Source organism: Salvelinus alpinus, chromosome 3, assembly GCF_045679555.1.
Source record: "Salvelinus alpinus chromosome 3, SLU_Salpinus.1, whole genome shotgun sequence".
NCBI classification, from domain to species: domain Eukaryota; kingdom Metazoa; phylum Chordata; class Actinopteri; order Salmoniformes; family Salmonidae; genus Salvelinus; species Salvelinus alpinus.
This window is the reverse complement of record NC_092088.1, coordinates 20,884,532-20,908,395: the sequence shown is the minus strand read 5'-3', so window position 1 is coordinate 20,908,395 and position 23,864 is coordinate 20,884,532. Positions and strand designations below refer to the sequence as shown.

General features: G+C 43.9%; 1 protein-coding gene across 5 annotated transcripts in view; it reads left to right on the top strand.

Annotated features, from left to right (window-relative positions):
- LOC139570229 (thyroid hormone receptor alpha-B) overlaps positions 1–23,864 on the top strand; it is a 188,275-nt gene that overhangs the window by 5,784 nt on the left and 158,627 nt on the right. For 3 of the 5 annotated variants that reach the window (XR_011674035.1, XM_071391930.1, XM_071391925.1), the window contains exon 2: positions 2,762–3,011. The exons of the other annotated variants lie outside the window; for them this stretch is intronic. The gene's annotated coding sequence lies outside the window, so the exon portion shown is untranslated. The remainder of the gene's footprint in view (positions 1–2,761; positions 3,012–23,864) is intronic. 5 annotated transcript variants of the gene reach the window in all.

Here is a 23,864-nt window from a genome sequence, read left to right as displayed (position 1 = left end):
GGTTGAATCTGTGTTTGAAATTCACTGCTTGACTAAGGAACCTTACAGATAATTGTATGTGTGGGGTACAGAGATTAGGTATTCATAAAAAAATAATGTTAAACACTATTATTGCACACAGAGTGAGTCCATGTAACGCATTATATGACGTGTTAAGCAAATTTGTATTTAGGCTTGCCATAACAAAGGGATTGAATACTTATTGACTCAAGACATTTCAGCTTTTCCTCCTCATTTGCCCCTCGGTCTCTCTCTGTCTCTCTCTGTATGGGGCAGTGGTGCTGGAAGCTTAGAAAAAGTGAGATAGAGTTCAGTTATATAAGCAGGCTATGCAGTGCAGCCGATGTCCTGATCTGAATCCACTCTATTATGATGTCAGAGAGAGCAGAGAAGAGGAGCCTACAGAGAGACCGTGACATGCTGGGTAGTCAAACACATCGAGCCCTTTCCTGAACAGTCTAGGCTGAGAGTGAGAGTGGGCAATGGTGCCAGACTGGAATTTGTCCGGATTCCATTACTTACTTATACAACATCAACTAAGACTGGACAATGTACTGTCTTTGAAAAATAGTTTTTTTTTGGTTACAATGTTCTTCGCTTTGACAGTGAATGGTTTTCGTGTCGACTTGACCTGAATACGGTGCAGCAGAGTTAGTCATCCCACACATGTCCCCGGAGTGCTCTCGCGTGATTGTCCCTGCTCATGTTTATGACTAATTAGATTATGTCACCAATTTATGCCATGCGCTCACAGGTTGCCCTCGCGGTCTCCGTTCAGAAAGGCGCAGGCAGTCCAGCACAAAATGCCATCAGCTGATCTGTATGTTCTCGCTCTGCGAATGACAGCATTTGAGGCACATGGTCTTTACCTGGATAAACTTCTCTCAAAACCTTTTATATCAAAGTCCATTTGAATGATTAAGAGGAAGGTAATGTAGAGTTGGTTCCATAGATGTGAGCGTATAACAATTGAGATTGTTTGACTGGCTAAACAATAGCCAGCATTGTCTGTCCTGAGATATGCTCACATACCATTGTGCATCCAATTTGTTGATCCGCCGGGTTGAATTGAATTGGACTGACCTTCTCCCAAAGGCTTTAAATGTGCGCTTTTGATAAATGAGTGTTATAACAGTGTGTGACAATGCCAACGTTTACCATTTTTATTTTATTAACATGGTTGACCAAAATGTCATCTTTCTCCCAGAGGTAGAGTTGAAACATGACCTGGCCCGATGCATTAGAGGTTGTTTTGTGCAGTTACCAACAAGTGACTATCTTTAAGCAATAAGGTACCTCTGGGGGTTTGTGGTATATGGCCAATATACCACGGCTAAGGGTTGTTCTTATGCACCACGGTGCGGAGTGCCTGGATACATCCCTTAGCCGTGGTATATTGGCCATATATCACAACCCCCCGAGGTGCCTTATTGCTATTATAAACAGGTTACTAATGTAATTAGAGCAGTACAAATACATGTTTTGTCATACCCGTGGTATATGGTCTGATATGCCATGGATGTCAGTCAATCAGCATTTAGGGCTCGAACCACCCAGTTTATAATCCCTTTATACTCTCTTCACCATACTCTCTTCACCATACTCTCTTCATTCTCTTCACTTGACACACTCCCATTGATTTCTAGTCAATATTAACAGGTTTTTATCCTGTCTAGCAACTATATTTCTGTTAATTTATTTTCTGTGAAATCTGAAAAAAAATCTGAAATTTTAATCTCAACTCTAGATTATTCACACTTCTGTAGTTATTCCACTCTAGCAAGGACAATGTGTGAAGTGCACCAGAGTACACGAAGGCAATGTTTTCAGAAAGCAGTATCCCCCATTATAGTCAAAGAGAGTATGGTGGTGAATATTCGTGGATACAAAACATTTTTTGTACACAATCATGGTACCAATACTTGTTTCTATTTCACCAGATGTATTTCCTTTAACCTATTATTTTAAAATTGCACACAGAAGTTAAGGATAAATTGCAGCCTGCAGTATCGGCCTTCAATTTGAGATACTCAGAGGGGACAGCACTGAGCTAGCCCGCAAAGTCACTTCCTAGAATAGCTTAAACTGTGCAATGTTTCCAACAACTCCATGAAGCAAGATGGCAACGCACTAAAACGACACTTCCTGATCTTCAAATGCCCACTGAGACTTCACATAGGAAACAATGGGGTGATGTCATTGATGTCTTTGTCCATTCATTTTACGGTCTATGGCAGTGGTCACCAACCGGTCGAGCGCAGTAGCTGCACTTGATTCAAAAGTTCCCATTTTTTAGCCATTTCATTTCTCTGAAAAGACAAACTCCGCCTACCAGGCGGACCGGGAGATCTGTAGCTAAATAAATTCAGCGTGCCAACTGCGCTGGCCAATCGGATAGCTAAAAAAACTGTGCCTACCTACAGCTCCCATGACCCTGGCCACAGCTATTTCATAAAAACAATTACTATAGATAGCGATTTCTTTTAAAACAATTACTATAGATAGACTATCAAAGAATAGCTACAGCAAAGAGCTGCTGTTTTTATGAGTGAGTTCATGTTTAAGTTTTTATTCAGCACTGCCCCAAAAAATTATTCAACACTATTACAAAACATAAAACGTGCTTCTCTCTACTTCCGTTCGCGCTGCAACTGCATGAATGAGTAGCCAAGTGTATCGATAGCCCTTCATTTGTACTATTATTAGCAGCTCGTTGTGTCTATTTTAATATTGAGGAGTATTTCACTTTCTCTGGTCATAGGAACAACAGGAATTTGTGCCTGAGGCAGATGTGGTACCGACTCGAGTTTCGCCATCAGGTCGAAGACAAGACGGTGTCGCCTCTCCTGGTCAGTCTCACCGGAGGAAAAGAAGGAGAGAGCAGGGGTCGTGAGAGGCGGACCCTCTGCTAATCTCTCCCACCCTCTGCTGAGACTAATACCTTGTTCAAGACAACTGGGAACTCGGAAATCTCCGACTTCAGTGTGTTCATGACAACTGGGAACTCGCAGGTGCTACACAAACTCATCTATTTTGTAATCAAAGTTTGAGTTTTTAAATATAATACGGTCTGAGGAGAACAATATTGGCAGGCCAGGCATATAGCCAATATGCTGTGATAATGTATTAAACCTACTGTACACACTCCATTCCTACAGAACTGTTTTTATTTTAGATCTCGGCTTGCTTTTTGACTGCAAAAGTGTTCTTGACTCAGAAAAGGTTGGTGACCACTCGTCTATGGTTTAACCAGTAGATAGGGGTCAAAAGACAGATGAGGTCAGATGAGACTTAAATGGTTTAGGGTTGTCATTGTGACTCGCCATTGGCTGAGGTGAAGAAGGGGCTATTTACTGAGTGCAGGTTGTCATTTCTGTGTGACTAATGGTTTTCCTCAGGCACCGTTTCAGTTGAGCTTCTACGTCACCCTAAGCTTAAAGTTGCACTATGCAGAAACCTGCTCCACCATTTCCTGGTTGCTAAAACTATAATAGTTCACCTAATTTCAGTTTGTGACAAAATAAGATAGTATAGTGTAGAGAATCATTGTACCATCTGAACCTCTGTGAAATATATTTTACATAACCACAAATATTGTTGTTTCAGCTGTTTGAAGCTGGTGTACAAAACGGAACGTAAAAGACTCAAAAACAAAACTTAAGAACGAGAAGCATAGATATAGCACACATAGAACAGATCTACTGCTTCTTAGACTTGCTTTCAAGTATAATGACCAATCTATAACTCATTCTATGTGAATTTGGTCAGGTCTCCCAAAAAGTGACAAATTGTTCTATGTTGCTTTTATTCTTGAATGCAATGATTGATTTTGGGCACCACACTTTTTCAGCCCACATACAATGAACTTCATGAACCGTGTAGGTACCTGTTCACCTCTCAGTGTGAACTTGAGTAAAGGTGACGGATGAGTTGCTTACGTCCGTACAGTACTAATGAAGCTGAACTTTGACTGTCTGCTTTCAGCCTGTTCAGAGGACAACGCAGCACCCCCTAACTGCTGATAAGCTTGCCTGGCGTCTTTGAGATAACGCACACTACCACAGACGACAACACTCGCACACAAGCAGACCACTACCAACAAACCGTCTGCGTCTCGCCTTCAGAGGCAAATGTGTGGCTTTACAAAGTTTTTTTCCGTCTCTGTTCTTTCAGCTCCAGCCAAGCTAAGCCAAGCCTCCTCTCTTCATTTCCTAGCAGGCAGGGTCCCTATAACTTTTCTGTTTCTGCTCCTTTTTATTTGCTTTTTCTCCTCGGCTGGGATTTCCATGCAAATGGCTGCCAGACAGCGCCCTCCTCCACCTCTCTTGCCACTCCTAGTATGAACATGACTGCGAGACTTCCATGAGCCCACTCTCTGCCTCAGGGCCTCTCTCTCAATTCAATTCAATTCAAGGGGCTTTATTGGCATGGGAAACATATGTTAACATTGCCAAAGCAAGTGAAGTAGATAATATACAAAAGCCTCTCTCTCTTTCTTTCTCTCTCTTTCTCTCTCTCTCTCTCTTTCTTTCTCTTTCTCTCTCTCTTTCTTTCTTTCTCTCTCTCTCTCTCTCTCTCTCTCTCTCTCTCTCTCTCTCTCTCTCTCTCTCTCTCTCTCTCTCTCTCTCTCTCTCTCTCTCTCTCTCTCTCTCTCTCTCTCTCTCTCTCTTTCTCTCTCTGCCTCTCTCTCTCTGCCTCTCTCTCTCTCTGCCTCTCTCTGCCTCTCTCTCTCTGCCTCTCTCTTTCTTTCTCTCTCTCTCTCTCTTTCTATCTCTGCCTCTCTCTCTCTCTCTCTCTGCCTCTCTCTCTCTGCCTCTCTCTCTCTTTCTGTCTTAATCCGCAGCCGACCTCAGCTCACAGGGACATAACATAATAAGGTATAAAACGTCCCTTTATTGGACAGGGAGAGTTGAGGCTGTTTTACACATATCAACAGCAGTCATGTGGCCCTGGCTATGACTGCTTGTTCCCTCCATCTCTACAACCCCTTTCATGAGCTGGAAGATTTTGGCGCGCGGCGCGGGAGCGTTATTTTTGCCAGGGCGACGGCTTTACGAGTAGGAGCCCATCTGACACTGTCTGGCATGGGCCCATTTTAGTAGCCTCTCTGTTTGTGTTTACGCACTGGGAGAGAAGTGAAGTCGTGACGGATTTGCGGAGATGACACAGGCAAGCAGAGTAGCAACCCTGACTGGCGTAGCATGATTCAGTATAAATATACACAGGTCTTCTCTGGACTACAACTACTGTAGTTTAATCTGCCCAGAATATCAATATCATAATTTAAGTAGTAGTCTAATCTTGACTCTTTTTTTCAAAATAGTCCCTAAGGTATAATTGTTTCCTTGTAATTATGAATGCTTCAAACAACAAGGCTCAGATCAACATGGCAGTGTCAACATAAATGCTATTGTTTATATAGGTTTTCTGTATAAATAAACGTGTATATACCCCTATATCACACACTCACAAACTGCAAACCTTGCGTACAATTCATTAGTTAGAGAGAAGTCTCATGTCACTTTCATTTTCATCCCCTGTAGCTTTATAATCGCGGCAAAGTTGGTTCCTGTTTCAGTCACGTCTTTGGCCATGTGAACGTGGGTCAAACAAAAACACCCTAATGATTGGTTGACAAGTAGTGCCTCCCACAATGCAGGCGATGGCTGCAAGTTGCAGTTGGTGAGAAGCAACTGCAGTGAATTGAAGGCGACTTTATAAAAAACTGCATAAACTGTGATCACTTGATTTTTGTCAAATTCCTGCAGTCGACAATTTTTATAACCATAATGCAACACACTTTAAAAGGCGGTGACACCGACTTGACAAAGGTTATCCAATCGAACGCGCCAAATAACGCCTCCACATAAAGACCCTATGAGTATTCTAAATCTATAGATAGAATGTAATAGCGGGCACTTTGAGTACAGTGTTGTTTGACCTGAATGAAAAAGCTTTTTAATTTGGTGTCATGTCAAACCATACGGTGGTGGGCACTATTACATTCTAACTATAGGATTAGAATAATCATTATATTTCCATGATTCTGACAGTTCACCCAAGTGTTTCGATGTAAATCACAAGTCAAATCATAATTGCAATATTTTGTTAAAAATAAGGCTGAGATGTTTTGCCCATATCCTGCAACCCAGTGTGGACATGATCTCAAATGAGATACATTTTTGGTTGAAGTTTGATGGAACAGTAGAAAACAATCAGAATGGAGAAAGACCCATTGAAATCATTTAGAATGTATGTGGTCTCACCCTAGGGTCACGCACTACTCATAAAGCAAATGTAGAAATTAAGAACTTGTCAAACACAGTCATACTGTAAAAAATCGGACATTTTGGCCATATCGGCTAGACCTAATTAAAGAGGATGATTAGAATGTTGGCAGCGGACCAAGTTCTATTCAACTATTGTACCTTGCCATCTGTAAATAGGCCATGGTTTTATTGCTTAAATGAAAAGTGAACTGCTAAATTTGTTTATTAACATCCAATTATTATTATATATCTTTTTTTTAATCTTACCCATTGATTTTACTTTGTCAAGAAACACTTACTCGGTTAGCGTGCTGAGTCAGCATACTGCCTCAGAATAATCATCAAACTGCAACAGAGTGGGAAGGAAATTACAAACGAGCACAAAAGTTTACATAAGATGGCCACGATCTTAGCTCTGCCCTCCCGAAGCCTCCACAGAACTGCCAATCAGGGTGGGGAGAATAAATGGGTGTCTATGGTGAAGAAACACTGCCATTTTATTGCCCTAATTTTGTAATCTTTCACGCTTCAGGAAATTTCGATGGACTTATTCCAGGAGCTGAGGGTATGGCAGGTCCCAAGCAGCAGTCCGTCCACCTCTTCATTGAGCCTTTCAAATTTAATGTCACTTCTTACACTAGGGTCCTATTTTATTTTTAACGCTAACTGGCTAACATATACAGGGCCAAATAAGAGCTCCTTGTTCCACAGTCGGCCCTTAAAATAGAAACGTGGCTTTTCGTTAAAGCCCCGGCTCTCCACCCAAGACAGGCTGTGGAATTCCAAGTATGGGGAAGTGAATGGACTTTGGGATAATGCGTGTGTGCGCGTGTGTGCGCGTGTGTGTGGGGAAGTGAATTTACTTTGGGATAATGTGTGTGTGAGAGTGTAGGCCTTATTAAGCTTTTACTGTGCTGGGTTATGACATCCTGCCTCCTTTTGACTGTCACTACAAGGCTTACATATTAATTTATTGCAAGCTGCTTCAGTTGGAGAGCGCCCAAGTTTTTGATCACACTTCTGGCTCTCTCCCTTAATACATAGTCCCACATCAGTTTCCCTGGGGCGATGAACAAAGAGATGTGTGTAAAATATTCCTCTGGCTACAGAGAGAGACAGAGAGAATAACTACAGTTTATTTTTTGTGTCTTGCACTGAAATACTGAAGTGTTGATGTTGTCCCTCCATCACTTTTTTTGGACAAGACATGACCCTTTGCTCAGTGAGCCGCAATCCCCGTCCCAAGGTTCAATGTTTGTCTGACGAGAGACATCTGAAAGATGAACTTTCCTGAATCATATTGTTCTTCTCCACATGATTACACTCTGACTGAGTTACTGTACATTCGACAGTAAGCCAAGCCTGGGGCAGTTACTGGTTTTGTTTTTATTCCTGTGGTGAAATAATCTCATAAACCACAGTAATTAATTGAACACCCACAGTAATTTATCACTATCACTGATATTATTAGCATACGAATTGTGATACCAATTAAGGCATCACATGAACATGATACAGTATTGGTTCAAATTCTGCGTCCCCCGGTATGGAGATTATTTCCAATGATCTATTGCAGTCAGTATGCAGTGAATGGGCAACCAATGTACTCTGTGAACTGTGTTGATTGATAGATAGGTGAGGGATGAATAGCTGGGGATAGGGCAGGGCTGGGGCTGGGTTGCCAGCCAAGGTGAGATCCTGTAATGAGGGCTTGCAGGAGTTCTCTTCCGTAAGATTAGCAACCACGCTAGCAACCCAACCGACGAAGGGGGCCCTGCACATAGGAGGCCCTGCACATAGGAGGCCATGCACATAGGAAATAGGAAACTCCACTACACAAAACACTCCTCTGTTTGTTGACGCTGCCGTGCCCGCTGCTGCTGATTCTACCCCCATTTGTCATCTTGTCATCTTGTCCCGATTGTTATCTCAGCTCTCAATTTAACCCCCGTCACTCCCTCCCTCTCCTGTCCTGCACACCTGTTATTTCATGCATCGGGTGACTTGGCCATGAGAAGGCGTCTTGATATTCTTTTGTGGGAGTGTGTGTGTGCATGTGTGTGTGTGTGTGTGTGTGTGTGTGTGTCTGTGAGGAGGCAGTGGTTGGGTGTATGTCACAATGAAGTCATAGCTCAAGGGGACTTGACGAGCGTAACATTGCACTGTATTTGGTTTGTGGTGTGTGTGTGTGTGTTTGTATGCCCGTACGTGTGTTTGTGTGTATGTCTGTTTGTCTGTGTGAATTCCCATTGTGTCCTCATGGGTGTGGATGCATTTAAACAATTAGCACTTTTCCCATCCAGAAATAGAGATTGTTGTTCGCCAGTATACTATTACCAACAACTAGAAACGTCACCGTCCGTGTCTTTGACTGTGACACACCGTGACTGTCAAGGGTTGGAACCGGTTCAGGGAACAGAATAAAAAAACGGAAAATAGTACAATTATTGGAGGAACAGAACCCGAACCGAAAACGGAAGTGATCTATACTGTTCCAGAACGTAACTGTTATTTTAAAAGCATGGGAACTGGTTAATAACATTATTTTATGTTCTGGGCATTTTTTTTCCAGTCCCACAAAAATCGCAGCAAAGTGCCTATGCAAAGCCCTCACTCTGTCACTCAGAATCTTATTCCAGCCTCTGCCTGCCAGCTGGAAATCTTTTCCTAGGTTACTAGGTTACTATAGCCTACATAGGTTACTATAGCCTACTGACGATATTACAAGTGTAATTCAGAAATTAGGAAGAGATGTTTAATTAGAGAAGAATGGATTGACTTTTTCACTGCTAGTTGTTTCACGTTGGATTTATTAACTACAAAAAAGTAAGATGTGTTATTAATTCTAATTCTAGTTAATTCTCTTCACACACAAGTTTGTTAGTTGGCTAGCTAGCTAACGCTTGCTCTGGTCCAACATTAAACCAAAGACATTCAAAGTTCCTCAATAGAAGCCGCTCCTCCATAGGTGTAATTCTGTGGGCCTAATTCAGATAATACATGTCATAAGAAGATGCCCAGCGCTTCAAGACAAGCTTCCTCCACCCTCTCTCGCTCTCTCCTCCCCCTTAAAATAGCATTTGCTCGAAACAACTTTCCTATACAGATTAAATCACGTGCCCGATCCACAGCAAGCTGCTCTATCAGCACTGGTTGCTGAAGTAATTTACTGTCAAGCTAAATGTACATTTTTTGGGGGATATTTCAGAGGTTTAAAGATGCACTATGCAGAAATTGCCCTGCCATTTCCTGGTTGCTAAAATTGTAATAGTTCCTAATTTCAGTTTATTTGACCAAACAAGTAAGTATAATGTAGAGAATCATTGTACCATCTACACCGCTATGAAATATATTTTCCATAACCAAAACTATTGTATTTTCAGCTGTTTGAAGCTGGTGTACAAAACCGAAAGCTAAAGATGCAAAAAAAGGAACTTAAAAATGGAAGGCATGGACCTAGGGCACATAAAACAGATCTACCGCTTCTTAGGCTTTTAATGAGAATGACAGATCACATTTCTATCTCATTTTGTTGGGTCACCCAAAAAGTTACATATTGCAGCTTTAAAAAGGAACAGAAAGGAACAATGTAAACCGTACATTTTTGGGGGGTTACAACCGGTTCAGAACTTTATTTTGTTGTCAGAACAGTGTAACGGGAAGAGAAAAAAAATATGGTTCTATTCAGAACGAAACGATTAGAAATTAATTTATGTTCCAACCCCTGATGACTGTTTGATTTGATTTGGATTTATCAGGATGCACATTAGCCGACAGCTTGTTGACAATTCTTTCATATATTTATAGAGTGCCGTGTCATTACATGACCGTCATTGATCTCGCTTTCGAAGAAGAACTCTGTACAACACCAATAAGTTATTTACAACCTAATTAATGCACAAAAACATGAGCTACCAGTTTGGAGCAATGTTTTATTTATTTTTATTTTTCCTTTATTTAACTAGGCAAAACCCCAACCCGGAAAACGCTGGGTCAATTGTGCGCCGCCCTATGGGACTCCCAATCACAGCCGGTTGTGATACAGCCTGGAATCGAACCAGGGTCTGTAGTGACACCTCTAGCACTGAGATGCCGTGCCTTAGACCGCTGCGCCACTTGGGAGCCCAATGTAGGGTAGTGTTGTCACGATACCAGAATTTTGATCTATACCAGGTCTAGTATCACAATACACGATACTATCACGATACTCAATACCAAAAACGATACCACGGCAAAAAAGAAGGAATATTAGCCAAAGTCACAGAATGGACCTTGATCCAAAAATATGCAATCAGCTACTGCTCTGTTCAATCTTTGGGCATCTTTTGAGTTTGAATTTCTGTACATCAACATTTTTTCAGAGACTGCCATGTATGCATTAATGGAGTCAATTATACAGAGATACAATCAATTTGACTTTGGTAAAAAAAACAATCTAAATACATAATGGTAATCATTTATTTGAATGGTAAATCTCTATTGATAAATTAAATCAAGATGTCGCCTAGGCCTATCCACAATACAGGTGAATGCACTTTCAAAAAGAGTGTGTGCATGCATTGAGTTACTGAGCTTGTTTTAGGTGATTTCATGGGACTACGGATGACAAACAATCTGTTTCCCTTCTATTTGGGACTTATTTCATTGTACTGATAAACAAAATTTGCATAGAAGTAGCTAGGCTTGGGCGGTATCCAGATTTTCATATTGTCATACCATCCTTCTCTTATACTGCGATTTATGGTATTACCGGCATAGCACACCAGAATGCTAACAAAATTAGCACAAACTAATAGCGAAATCACGTAGACAATGTTAGCTAAATGTTAACGAGCGAAAACAAACATAAACAAATTGCAAAAACAGGCAAATCCAACTCATAAAGTTATATAAGCATAGCTAGTCTCTACCGAATGTCATTTTCAGTGAGTGTGGACATTTTCAAGCGAAAGTGAACTAGAGAAATTGCACAAATGAACAAAGTTGTGATGCATGCTTTTCTGAGGAAGAGCAGCATGTGTAGTACACAGAGCAGAAAGGAGTAGAACGCTACTAGTAAGCACAAGGAAAAATGGCAGCTGTACAGATAACTCATCCAGAGCTCTTTGACTTCTGGCACAAAGCCATTATAAGATGACCAAAAGTATGTGGACACCTTCTCGTTGAACATCTCATTCCAAAATCATGGGCATTAATATGGAGTTGGTCCCCCCCTTCGCTGCTATAACAGCCTCCACTCTTCTGGGAAGGCTTTCCACTAGGTTTTGGAACATTGCTGCGGGGAATTGCTTCCATTCAGCCACAAGAGCATTAGTGAGGTCAGACTCGCAGTCGGCGTTCCAATTCATCCCAAAGGTGTTCGATGGGGTTGAGGGCAGGGCCTGTGCAGGCCTGTCAAGTTCTTTCACACCGACCTCGACCAATAATTTTTGTATGGACCACGCTTTGCACCACGGAACTGTCATGCTGAAACAGGAAAGGGCCTTCTCCAAACTGTTGCAAGTTGGAAGCAGAGAATCGTCTAGAATGTCATTGTATGCTATAACGTTAAGATTTCCCGTTCACTTGAACTAAGCGGCCTAGCCCGAAACCATGAAAAACAGCCCCAGACCATTATTCCAACTTTACAATTGGCACTATACATTGGGGCAGGTAGCGTTCTCCTGGCATCGGCCAAACCCAGATTTGAATGTCGGACTGCCAGATGGTGAAGCGAGATTCATCACTCCAGAGAAAGCATTTCCACTGCTCCAGAGTCCCATGGCATTGATTTTTACACCACTCCAGTCGACGCTTGGCATTGTGCATGGTGATCTTAGGCTTGTGTGAGGCTGCTCGGCCATGGAAACCCATTTCATGACGCTCCCAACTAACAGTTCTTGTGCTGATATTGCTTTCAGATGCAGTTAAGAAATTGGTTGTGCGTATTGCAACCGAGGACAGACAATTTTTATGGGCTACGCACTTCAGCACTCGGCTGTCCCATTTTGTGAGATTGTGTGGCCTACCACTTCGCGGCTGAGACATTATTGCTTCTAGACGTTTCCACTTCACAATAACAGAACTTATAACAGTTGACCAGGGCAGCGCTAGCAGGGTCGAATTTTCACAAACTGACTTGTTGGAAAGGTGGCATCCTATGACGGTGCCACATTGCAAGTCACTGAGCTCTTCAGTAAGGCTATTCTACTGCCAATGTTTGTCTATGGCGATTGCATGGCTGTGTGCTTGATTTTATACACCTTGTCAGCAACGGGTGTGGCTGAAATAGCCGATTCCACTAATTTGAAGTGGTTTCAACAGGCTGTTGTATAAATAATGTATCTGATAGCAAACATTTAGAAGTAAATTGCATTCAAGTGTAACTTCATCAACTCATGTGCGCTGCACAACAGAGACTCGCTGATCGATATAGAACGCTATGGACTCACCAGCTCGCTTTCTCCTGTTGTGCTATTTACAAACCAACACGTGAGTGGCTCAACTGTTCTGGGGGAACTACGGTAAACTTCATCATTTAAAATAATGTGACAGGTGAAATGAAGAACGCAATCTTCTTTATCTCCTAAGTTATTGCACTGCTGGTAATAACTTTAAAAAGTATCTACAAATATTCACAATTATTGAAAATCTTCAAAGAAATCATTTTGACGGTATTGAAAAACCATCCTGTGGCTTTTTCCAAGTACCCCGGTATACAGTATATACGGTATACTGCCCAAGCCTAGAAGGAGCTTTCTTTATAAAAAATGTGCGCTGTCTCTTTAACCAGTAATGATGTCATTCACAAGGCAATCAGTTCGCTGAGGCAATACTAGATAGTATTTGTGAGAGACGTGAGAGAGAATAAGTGAATGAATAAAGTTTTTGGTGGCAAACAGCTTTGAAATAAGTATATTTTGCATGATGGTTTGCATATTAACACAAACAAAGTACTAGGGTAGTTAATTGATATTAGCTTTAGCTGTCGGCTAGCAAGGAAAGCTACCGGTGTCTTCTTCCATTGTAAAGTGTTCTAGCCTGTATGGACATTGTTTTGTGAACAGTAATTAAAAACCCTCTAGAGTCTATTAGGTGTGTACTTGTGCATTTTGGACGGTGTTATGCATCAATGTACAGTACGCCTTTAAGATTTTGACATATGTTTAAGTGCAGCTGGCTGTGTCGGTGTTTATGTACTCATATGAAAGGGCAGAGTTCAGGATCATGTGAATATCTCTCTATAGTTCCCTGGTGTGAGGAAACATTATCCTCATGATGCAATGGATCTGTGATTACTGCACGTGACCAGACTTTTAGAGCAATAGACTCACTGACCGGGACAGAGTACACACACCCATATGAATGCATACATACAAGTACAGATAGTCCTCCATGCATTTGTAAGCAGCACTCTTACACCCTCACACACACACACACACACACACACACACACACACACACACACACACACACACACACACACACACACACACACACACACACACACACACACACATATACGTTTCGACAACTTGGACAACAAGTGTTAATATAGATAACTGTCTTCTGTACAGCTGTTCTTGCCCTAAGAGCCTGTAAATTGAGTTGAACTCAATGACCGAGGAGCAAATCGGTACAGTAGAGTTGGCTCGTGGGACACGTTCCAAACAGATACTCCATTTCCACCTTGCCTCGGTTGAGTCCTTGACCCTTGTCCATGTTGGGATGTGTCCAACTGTTCCCTGTGCGTCCCTGCATTCCACATCTGGAGTACTCTATGGGCCAAGGCTGGCCGTGTGGCCCCAGAGAGATTGTGTGTGCGTGCGTGTGTGTGTGCGCGTGTGTGCACGCGTGTGTGTGTGTGAATGTTCCAATGAAATAACTGATTATTGATCTGGATTTGAGGATGTGCACACGCTCACAGTTCAGGCATGGGCTATTCTGAGGATGTCAACACAACCGACTTCTCATCAGCTGTTTGCATTTCTTGTAAGGGACAATAAACACAAATCACAAGATCTACTTGTCCATCTCTGCAATGGCCGTCTATAACAGCCAGATACTCTCTTTCCTCTGTAACACAGAACTGAGAGGGAATGGGAAAGGCAGAGAATTAGGTCAGGCATTCCTTTTTCTGAAAAGGGTGTCAGAGTGCTATCCGACCGTACCAGGATCTCTGGCTTTCTCTTCTTTCTTTTTCTTTCAGGAATTTTTTCTCCTAAATCCACACTGCGCCTAAGTCCATCCTGAAATACATTCTGGGGATGGAAAAACGCTTTCAGAGTAAACTTAAGCGACTAAAACCAGCTATAAAATATGTAGAAAAGATAATGGACCTGTACACTGAGTGTACTAATATTGAGATGCACTCCTATTTGCCCTCAGAACAGCCTCAATTCGTCGGGGACTTTACAAGACGTCAAAAGCGTTCCACAGGGATCCTGGCGCATGTTGACTCCAGTGCTTCCCACAGTTGTGTCAAGTTGGCTGGATGTCCCTTGGTTGGGGGACCATTCTTGATACACACAGGAAACTACATATATATATATATATAGTTAAAAAATATATATCTTTCAGAACTAACCATCACCAAAATAAAGGATAGACAGGGATAATACATTTTTTAAAAGAAAACAATGAATTTAACAATATAGATTTTTTTGTTTATAATGTTTGAGCAAAAGCCCATTGTATTAGCCATGACAAAATGCATAGGATCACAGGAAATTAGCTTTAAAACTGCAATACTTTCTCTCAGCTGCATGGAAAAATATGTAGAATTGCAGGAAATGTGCTTTAAAACTGCAACATTGTCTCTCAGCTCCTTGGAGAAATGTATAGAATTGTAGGAAATCGGCTTAAAAATGCAAAAATGTCTCTACACCTCCAAGATGGGGCCTCTAAAATCGACTCGAAAATTCTGCCACGCTGATGGGCCGAACGTGCTTCCTGCCACGCCCCCTGCCACGCCCACCACTTAAGCCCCTTTTTGATCAAATCAAATGTATTTCTAAACCACTTTTTACGTCAGCAGATGTCACAAAAGTGCTTATACAGAACCCAGACAATTTTTTTAATGTCTTTCTTTCTTTCTCTCTCCCTCTCTCTTTCCCTCAATCTTTCTCTACGTTTCTCTCTCTCTGGGCATTGGAGAGTGCAGAGAAAGTGCAGGGAGAGTTATTTGGCTTGCCCTGCCTGCGAAGGATGGGCCCCATTTTTGACAGACCCCAGCTGATTAATCTACACATTGGCTCGGTTAGTGTGTGTGTGAGTGTGTGTGTGTGTGTGTGTGTTCGCTACAGCTTAGCACTTATAAACTATGCGCAGCTCAATAAACTATGCACAGCAACCGGCCACTCATAGATTAAAGTGACTTTAAAACACAAAGATGTTGGTTTTAGTTCAAGAGGGGTAATGAAATAACATAAATACTCGCCAAGTAATTGATGTATTATTGTTAGAAAACAAATGGACTAGAACCGAATGGAATAGCCTCTTCATGTCATCTGACCATAGCATCGGTTCCAATCCAAGTGCCAATGCTGTTTATCAAACTCCAGGCGGTGCTATGGTCAGATGACATGAAAATAGAGATCTTTGGCCATGCACACCAGTGGTGCATTTGGCGTTAAAAATCGGAAGCATATGCAGAAAAGTACCTCAAAATGTCCTCAATATGCTGTATGGAGGTATGGTCTGAGATCCATCCCAATATGTTCTCCAATCTCATAAAAATGTTTTGATAAAGGCTCAGTGACGTTATCCTCGCAAGGGGAGTGTCCCGGAGTATTGAAAACAGGGGTGCCAATAATTTTGACCCCTATCTTTTGAGAATTTTTGTATTACTTGAGCAATTTTATTAGTATAAAATACTATAATTTCCCCAAATTTTTATAGCGTACAATATAGCTCAGTATTTGTATTATCTATTTTATACCGTATTTTTTTATCATCTTTAGTAAGGGTGTCAATAATTATGGACCTGATTGTATTTAATGTTCCAAGCCAGCAACTTATCTGTGTCAGAGTGAGTCGTCATTTGCATACCCCCCATGGCGCTTGTTTACCCTGCACCGCATGCTCTTCGTGATTTACACCCATAGATTAATATAGCTCCACCGATTTCCATAATATGCAAACAGAAGGCTATGATTAAAGAGTGAGGTTTGGCAAACTCTCTCTGGGGGTTGGTTTTGGCTTGGCTACTCTGGTGAGGCCTCGCTTAACTGACTCAGTGACTTTGGCTCCTCTGGGAAAGTCTTATATGAGGGAAAACTGATAGCTGTATATTAGAGCGAAATTGCTTTGCCAGAAACATCCAGGTATACTGTTACTTTAAGTTAGCGTCCAGAGTGAGGCCCATTTGTTTTTTATTTCGTTTTGGCTGGAATGAGTGGAAAGGAGGATATGGTATAGGCTACCTACATTTAAAACCATGCCTTCTTATCCATCAGCCTTACGACAGCATGACTAGCTCCCACTTGTCATCCCACACTGAAGACAGGTGTTTATAGTAACGACCACAGTCAAGCTGCTTCAGACACAGGCTGCATTATCTGTGTGGTTCAGGTTCCATTCAGCCAAGGTTTTGTTGTTATAGTTGAGCCGGTTAGGTATTTAAGGACTACATTTCTGTTCTCTACTGTATTTATATTGTTATACTGTCTACTGTTAGGCCATACATACATTCATCCATTGCTGGCCATCTGTGTCAGCCTGAAATATTGTTAAGCATGGTATTATCAGTGTGCGCAACCATCCATGTAGGAATGGAAATTACAGTATACTTGAATGACAGGGTTTCCACACTGAGAGGCATTTCCCAATCTCCCCTTTCACTGTTAACCCTGCTAACTACTATCTTTGCCTAAACAAATGAGGCAGATATAATGTTGTTGACTTAGCTTATAAGATGTGCTGCTCTCTCCTTTTACTGCTCTCCTAACTCACACACACACACACAGAGATACACACCCAGCACGCACACCACCCAGTCACACACAGACACACGGTGAGCCGCCCGCACAACGCTACGGAAAGCGCCAGGGAGAAACAGCTTGCAAAAGAAGTGACAGACGACCCAGGGATTGAAGTATCGCTGCTAGTCGACCTCCCCCGCAGATAGCAATAAGAGGCTTGACTGACCCTGAACGGGAGGTTGGAACGTTATTAGCCGTTTACCGCAGAGTGAACTCTTAAATCCTTCCTGCTGTCCTCCTGTTTGTGTAAAATGGAGGGCACGGGAGGCCTGGGCCACTGACGGTTTGAACCCTACCAGTCCACAGCTGACCTTATCTGGCCAGGCTGTGCATATTTATCCCTCTCTGAGAGGCATGTCAACAGCCCTTTGCTACCTTAGCGTAGGGAATAGCATGACAATCTAATGCAAGGCAACACCAAACAGCCATAGCCGCTGTGCACTGCTTTAAAAGGGTACCGTTAGTGTGTGCGAAACCAACATTTGATATCGGCGACAGCTCTGGACGACAGCGACTACAGTTTGTTGGAATTATCAGGGCTTCACAATGCACTGCTGACCCCTGACCCTGAGCTGTGGGTAGAGATCAGGGGTTGAGTTGTTGTTTAAGTCTGTAGATGCTGCTGCTGAATTCATGTTTGCACTTTTCAGGTATTTCCCTACGGGTGTAAAATGTGGCCCTGAAATTCCTTCAAATGTACACTCACTTACTGAATGTTTCAAATCAAAAACACTTAAAAGGTACGTAGTTATGAAAACCCCTTTTGCCTCTTGTCCATGAAAAGTTTAGTAGTTCGAGAGCTTAGGAGCTGCTAAGCTAGTTACGAATGGCTCGCAGAACTACCGTTAACTTCCTTCATACTGGAAGCAGAGACATAAAAATGGTATCCACGAGTTCAGCTGACTAGAGAAGTATTCAGACTCCTTGATTTCCCCCCCCCACATTTGGGTTGGATATGATTTGGAAAGACACACATTTGTCTATATAATGTCCCACAGTTAACAGTGCCTCTCAGAGCAAAAACCAAGCCATGAGGTCGAAGGAATTGTCCGTAGAGCTCCGAGACAGGATTGTGTCGAGGCACAGATCTGGGGAAGGGTACCAAAATATTTCTGCAGTGTTGAAGGTCCCCAAGAACACAGTGGCCTCTATCATTCTTGAATGGAAGAAGTTTGGAACCACCAAGACTCTTCCTAGAACTGGCAGCCCGTCCAAACTGAGCAATCGGGGGATAAGGCCTTGGTCAGGGAGGTGACCAAGAACCCGATGGTCACTCTGACAGAGCTCCAGAGTTTGTCTGTGGAGATGGGAGAACCTTCCAGAAGGACAACCATCTCTGCAGCACTCCACCAATCAGGCCTTTATGGTGGAGTGGCCAGACGGAAGCCACTCCTCAGTAAAAGGAAAATGACAGCCCACTTGGAGTTTTCCAAAAGGCACCTAAAGGACTCTGACCATGAGAATCAAGATTTTCTGGTCTGATGAAACCAAGATTGAACTCGTTGGCCTGAATGTCAAGCGTCACATATGGAGGAAACCCTTAGGTGCCTTTTTTCCCTTAGGTGAAGCATGGTGGTGGCAGAATCTGGCTGTGGGGATGTTTTTCAGCGGCAGAGACTGGGAGACTAGTCAGGATCGAAGTAAAGATGAATGGAGCAAAGTACAGAGAGATCCTTGATGAAGAGTGCTCAGGACCTCAGACTGGGGTGAATGTTCAACCTTCCAACAGGACAACAACCCTAAGCACACAGCCAAGACAACGCAGGAGTGGCTTCGGGACAAGTTTTTGAATGTCCTTGAGTGGCCCAGCCAGAGCCCGGACTTGAACCCAATTGAACATCTCTGGAGAGACCTGAAAATAGCTGTGCAGCGATGCTCCCCATCCAACCCGACAAAGCTTCAGAGGATCTGCAGAGAAGAATAGGAGAAACTCCCCAAATACAGGTGTGACAAGCTTGTAGCGTCAAACCCAAGAAGACTCAAGGCTGTAATCGCTGCATAAGGTGCTTCAACAAAGTACTGAGAAAAGGGTCTGAATACTTATGTAAATGTGATATTTCACTTTTTTAAAATCCATTTTAGATTAAGGCTGTAACGTAACAAAATGTGGAAAAATTCAAGGGGTCTGAATACTTTCCGAATGGCGTCATTGCCAAACTCCTGAACTATCCTTTTAAAGAGCTTTCGGAGCCTCTAAAGATGGGAGGCATTACAGGTTTATGGGTTGACAAGGGATTGACTGCTTATTCCAGGTATTAAATGTATAGTGCGTTAGTTGCCTTTGCTAATATAAACAGTGCCCCTGAAGGGAGTAACAGATATGAGTGCCAACAGTGTTTTCTGATTTCAATGCACCCGCAATGAATTCAGGTGACTCTGCCCAGAGTGGGTGAAAACATGCTTTGGTGATGACATTTCACTTCCTTATGTTGGAAAATACATTTTACCAAGACATTTTTAATGTTCTGAATTGTTCAGCGGGGTCTTTCTCTAACAAATCATTAACATTATATCTAAAAAGTAGGATTTCTTAACCTAATACACCCGACAATATGCACCGAGCTCTGTTCACAGAGCGGTGCAGCTTTATCACCAAAACTTTTTAGGATTTTACATTTTTGTAACGGCTTTCCTCCTCCTCTTCATCCGAAGAGGAGGAGTAGGGATTGGACCAAAGCGCAGCATTGTGATAGGACATAGTAATTTATTAAACAAAACCGAAAACACGAAGAACACTTGAATTGATACAAAATAACAAAACGATGTAGACAGACCTGGACATGAGAACTTACATAACGAAGAACGCACGAACAGGAAAATGACTACACAAACGAACGAACGCACAAACAAACCGAAACAGTCCCGTGTGGCGCAACATACACAGACACGGAAGACAATCACCCACAAACTAACAATGTGAAACCACCTACCTTAATATGGTTCTCAATCAGAAGAGATGAAAACCACCTGCCTCTAATTGAGAACCATATCAGGTCACCCATTTACCAACATAGAAACACATAACATAGAAATGCCCACCCACACTCACGCCCTGACCAACTAAACACAAACAAAAACAAGAGAAAACAGGTCAGGAACGTGACATAACCCCCCCCCTCAAGGTGCGAACTCCGGATGCACCACCAAAAAGTCTAGGGGAGGGTCTGGGTGGGCATCAATCCACGGTGGCGGCTCAGGCTCTGGGCGTGGTTCCCACCCCACCATAGTCAATCCCCGCTTTTGTAGCCTCCTCCCACTGACTACCCTCCAAATACACCCACCTAAAATAAGAGGCATCAGCGGGACAAGGGGCATCAGCGGGGCAAGGGGCATCAGCGGGACAAGGGGCAGCACCGGACTGAGGGGCGGATCCTGGCTGGCCGGCTCTGGCTGGTCCTGGCTGGCCGGCTCTGGCTGGTCCTGGCTGGCTGACGGCTCTGGCTGGTCCTGGCTGGCTGACGGCTCTGGCTGGTCCTGGCTGGCTGACGGCTCTGGCTGGTCCTGGCTGGCTGACGGCTCTGGCTGGTCCTGGCTGGCTGACGGCTCTGGCTGGTCCTGGCTGGCTGACGGCTCTGGCTGGTCATGGCTGGCTGACGGCTCTGGCTGGTCATGGCTGGCTGACGGCTCTGGCTGGTCATGGCTGGCTGACGGCTCTGGCTGGTCATGGCTGACGGACGGCTCTGGCTGGTCATGGCTGACGGACGGCTCTGGCTGGTCATGGCTGACGGGCGGCTCTGGCTGATCCTGTCTGGCGGAAGGCTCTGGCTGATCCTGTCTGGCGGAAAGCTCTGGCTGCTCCTGTCTGGCGGAAAGCTCTGGCTGCTCCTGTCTGGCGGAAGGCTTTGGCTGCTCCTGTCTGGCGGAAGGCTTTGGCTGCTCCTGTCTGGCGGAAGGCTTTGGCTGCTCCTGTCTGGCGGAAGGCTTTGGCTGCTCCTGTCTGGCGGAAGGCTCTAGCGGCTCCTGTCTGGCGGAAGGCTCTGAAGGCTCATGGCAGACGGGCGGCTTTGCAGGCTCATGGCAGACGGGCGGCTTTGAAGGCTCAGTCCAGACGGGCAGTTCATGCGGCGCTTGGCAGACGGACAGTTCAGACGGCGTTGGGCAGACGGGCAGTTCAGGCACCGCTGGGCAGACGGGCAGTTCAGGCACCGCTGGGCAGACGGGCAGTTCAGGCACCGCTGGGCAGACGGCAGACTCTGGCCGGCTGAGACGCACTATAGGCCTGGTGCGTGGTGCCGGAACTGGAGGTACCGGGCTAAGGACACGCAGCTTCAGGCTAGTGCGGGGAGCAGCAACAGGGCACACTGGACTCTCAAGGCGTACTATAGGCCTGGTGCGTGGTACCGGCACTGGTGGTACCGGGCTGAGGGCACGCACATCAGGGTGAGTACGGGGAGAAGGAACAGCGCGTACAGGACTCTGGAGACACACAGGAGGCTTGATGCGTGGTGCCGGAACTGGAGGCACTGGACTGGAGACACGCACCACAGGGAGAGTGCGTGGAGGAGGAACAGGGCTCTGGAAACGCACTGGAAGCCTGGTGCGTGGTGTAGGCACTGGTGGTATTGGGCTGGGGCGGGGAGGTGGCGCCGGAAATACCGGACCGTGCAGGCGTACTGGCTCCCTTGAGCACTGAGCCTGCCCAACCTTACCTGGTTGTATGCTCCCCGTCGCCCGACCAGTGCGGGGAGGTGGAATAACCCGCACCGGCCTATGTAGGCGAACCGGGGACACCATGCGTAAGGCTGGTGCCATGTAAGCCGGCCCGAGGAGACGTACTGGAGGCCAGATATGTAGAGCCGGCTTCATGGCACTTGGCTCAATGCTCAATCTAGCCCGGTCGATAGGAGGAGCTGGAATGTACCGAACCGGGCTATGCATGCGTACAGGAGACACCATGCGCTCTACTGCGTAACACGGTGTCTGCCCGTACTCTCGCTCTCCACGGTAAGTACAGGGAGTAGGGTCTCCTACCTGACCTCGCCACACTACCCTTTAGCCCCCCCCCCAAGAAATTTTTGGGTTGTACTCGCGGGCTTCCAGCATCTCTTACGTGCTGCCTCCTCATACCACCGCTCCTGGGCTGTGGCTGCCTCCTTCTCCTCCCGAGAGCGCCGATTCTCTCCAACCTTAGCCCAGGGTCCTTTTCCTTCCATTATTTCCTCCCAAGTCCAGAAATCCTGCGATCGTTGTTGCTGCGTTTTCCCTCGCTGCTTGATCCTTGGTTGGTGGGTGATTCTGTAACGGCTTTCCTCCTCCTCTTCATCCGAAGAGGAGGAGTAGGGATTGGACCAAAGCGCAGCATTGTGATAGGACATAGTAATTTATTAAACAAAACCGAAAACACGAAGAACACTTGAATTGATACAAAATAACAAAACGATGTAGACAGACCTGGACATGAGAACTTACATAACAACGAAGAACGCACGAACAGGAAAATGACTACACAAACGAACGAACGCACAAACAAACCGAAACAGTCCCGTGTGGCGCAACATACACAGACACGGAAGACAATCACCCACAAACTAACAATGTGAAACCACCTACCTTAATATGGTTCTCAATCAGAAGAGATGAAAACCACCTGCCTCTAATTGAGAACCATATCAGGTCACCCATTTACCAACATAGAAACACATAACATAGAAATGCCCACCCACACTCACGCCCTGACCAACTAAACACAAACAAAAACAAGAGAAAACAGGTCAGGAACGTGACAATTTTGTGTTCGTCGTCTTCAAAGTTGTTTCCGCGGGTCGCAAATAGTTAAATTAGCATGAAATGAGCCGAATTAAATGTAAAAGGCTTTGAAAATAAGAAGCTTGGGGTACGCTCATTGACATTTAACAGAGATACACATGTTTTTTTGTGAGAAAACTATGAAAAAGAACAGGAACTTTGCATTAATATGAACATCATATATTACAATATGAAAATACCACGTCATGTCTCAAAATGTATATCTATTCTACATCTTTATTGTTTTATGTCGTCCGTATTTGAGAAATATGAGAAGTTCAATGGTAAGCCTGTCCTGTAGCCTTAATTCTTTCCCAGCATCCAGCCAGGTTGACGTGATGCTATTTTCATGACCACTTTTTTTCTCTGGCCTCCATTGATTTAGTCGCCCTACTTCTGGCCATCCTACAAATCAAATCAAATTGAATTTGTCACATACACGTGTTTATCAGATGTTATTGCGGGTGTAGCGAAATGCTTGTGTTTCTAGCTCCAACAGTGCAGTAATATCTAACAAGTAATATCTAACAATACACACAATCTAAAGGAATGGAATTAAGAATATATAAATATTTGGATGAGCAATGTCAGAGCGGCATAGACTAAGATACGGCAGAATAGGATAGAATACAGTATATACATATGAGATGAGTAATGCAAAATATGTAAACATTATTCAATTGACTAGTGTTCCAATTTTTAAAGTGGCCAGTTATTTCAAGTCTATATATATATATAGGGCAGCAGCCTCTAATGTGCTAGTGATGGCTATTTAATGGATGGCCTTGAGATTGAAGCTGTTTTTCAGTCTCTCGTTCCCAGCTGTACTGACCTCACCTTCTGGATGGTAGCGGTTGTGAACAGGCAGTGGCTCGTGGGGTTGTTGTCC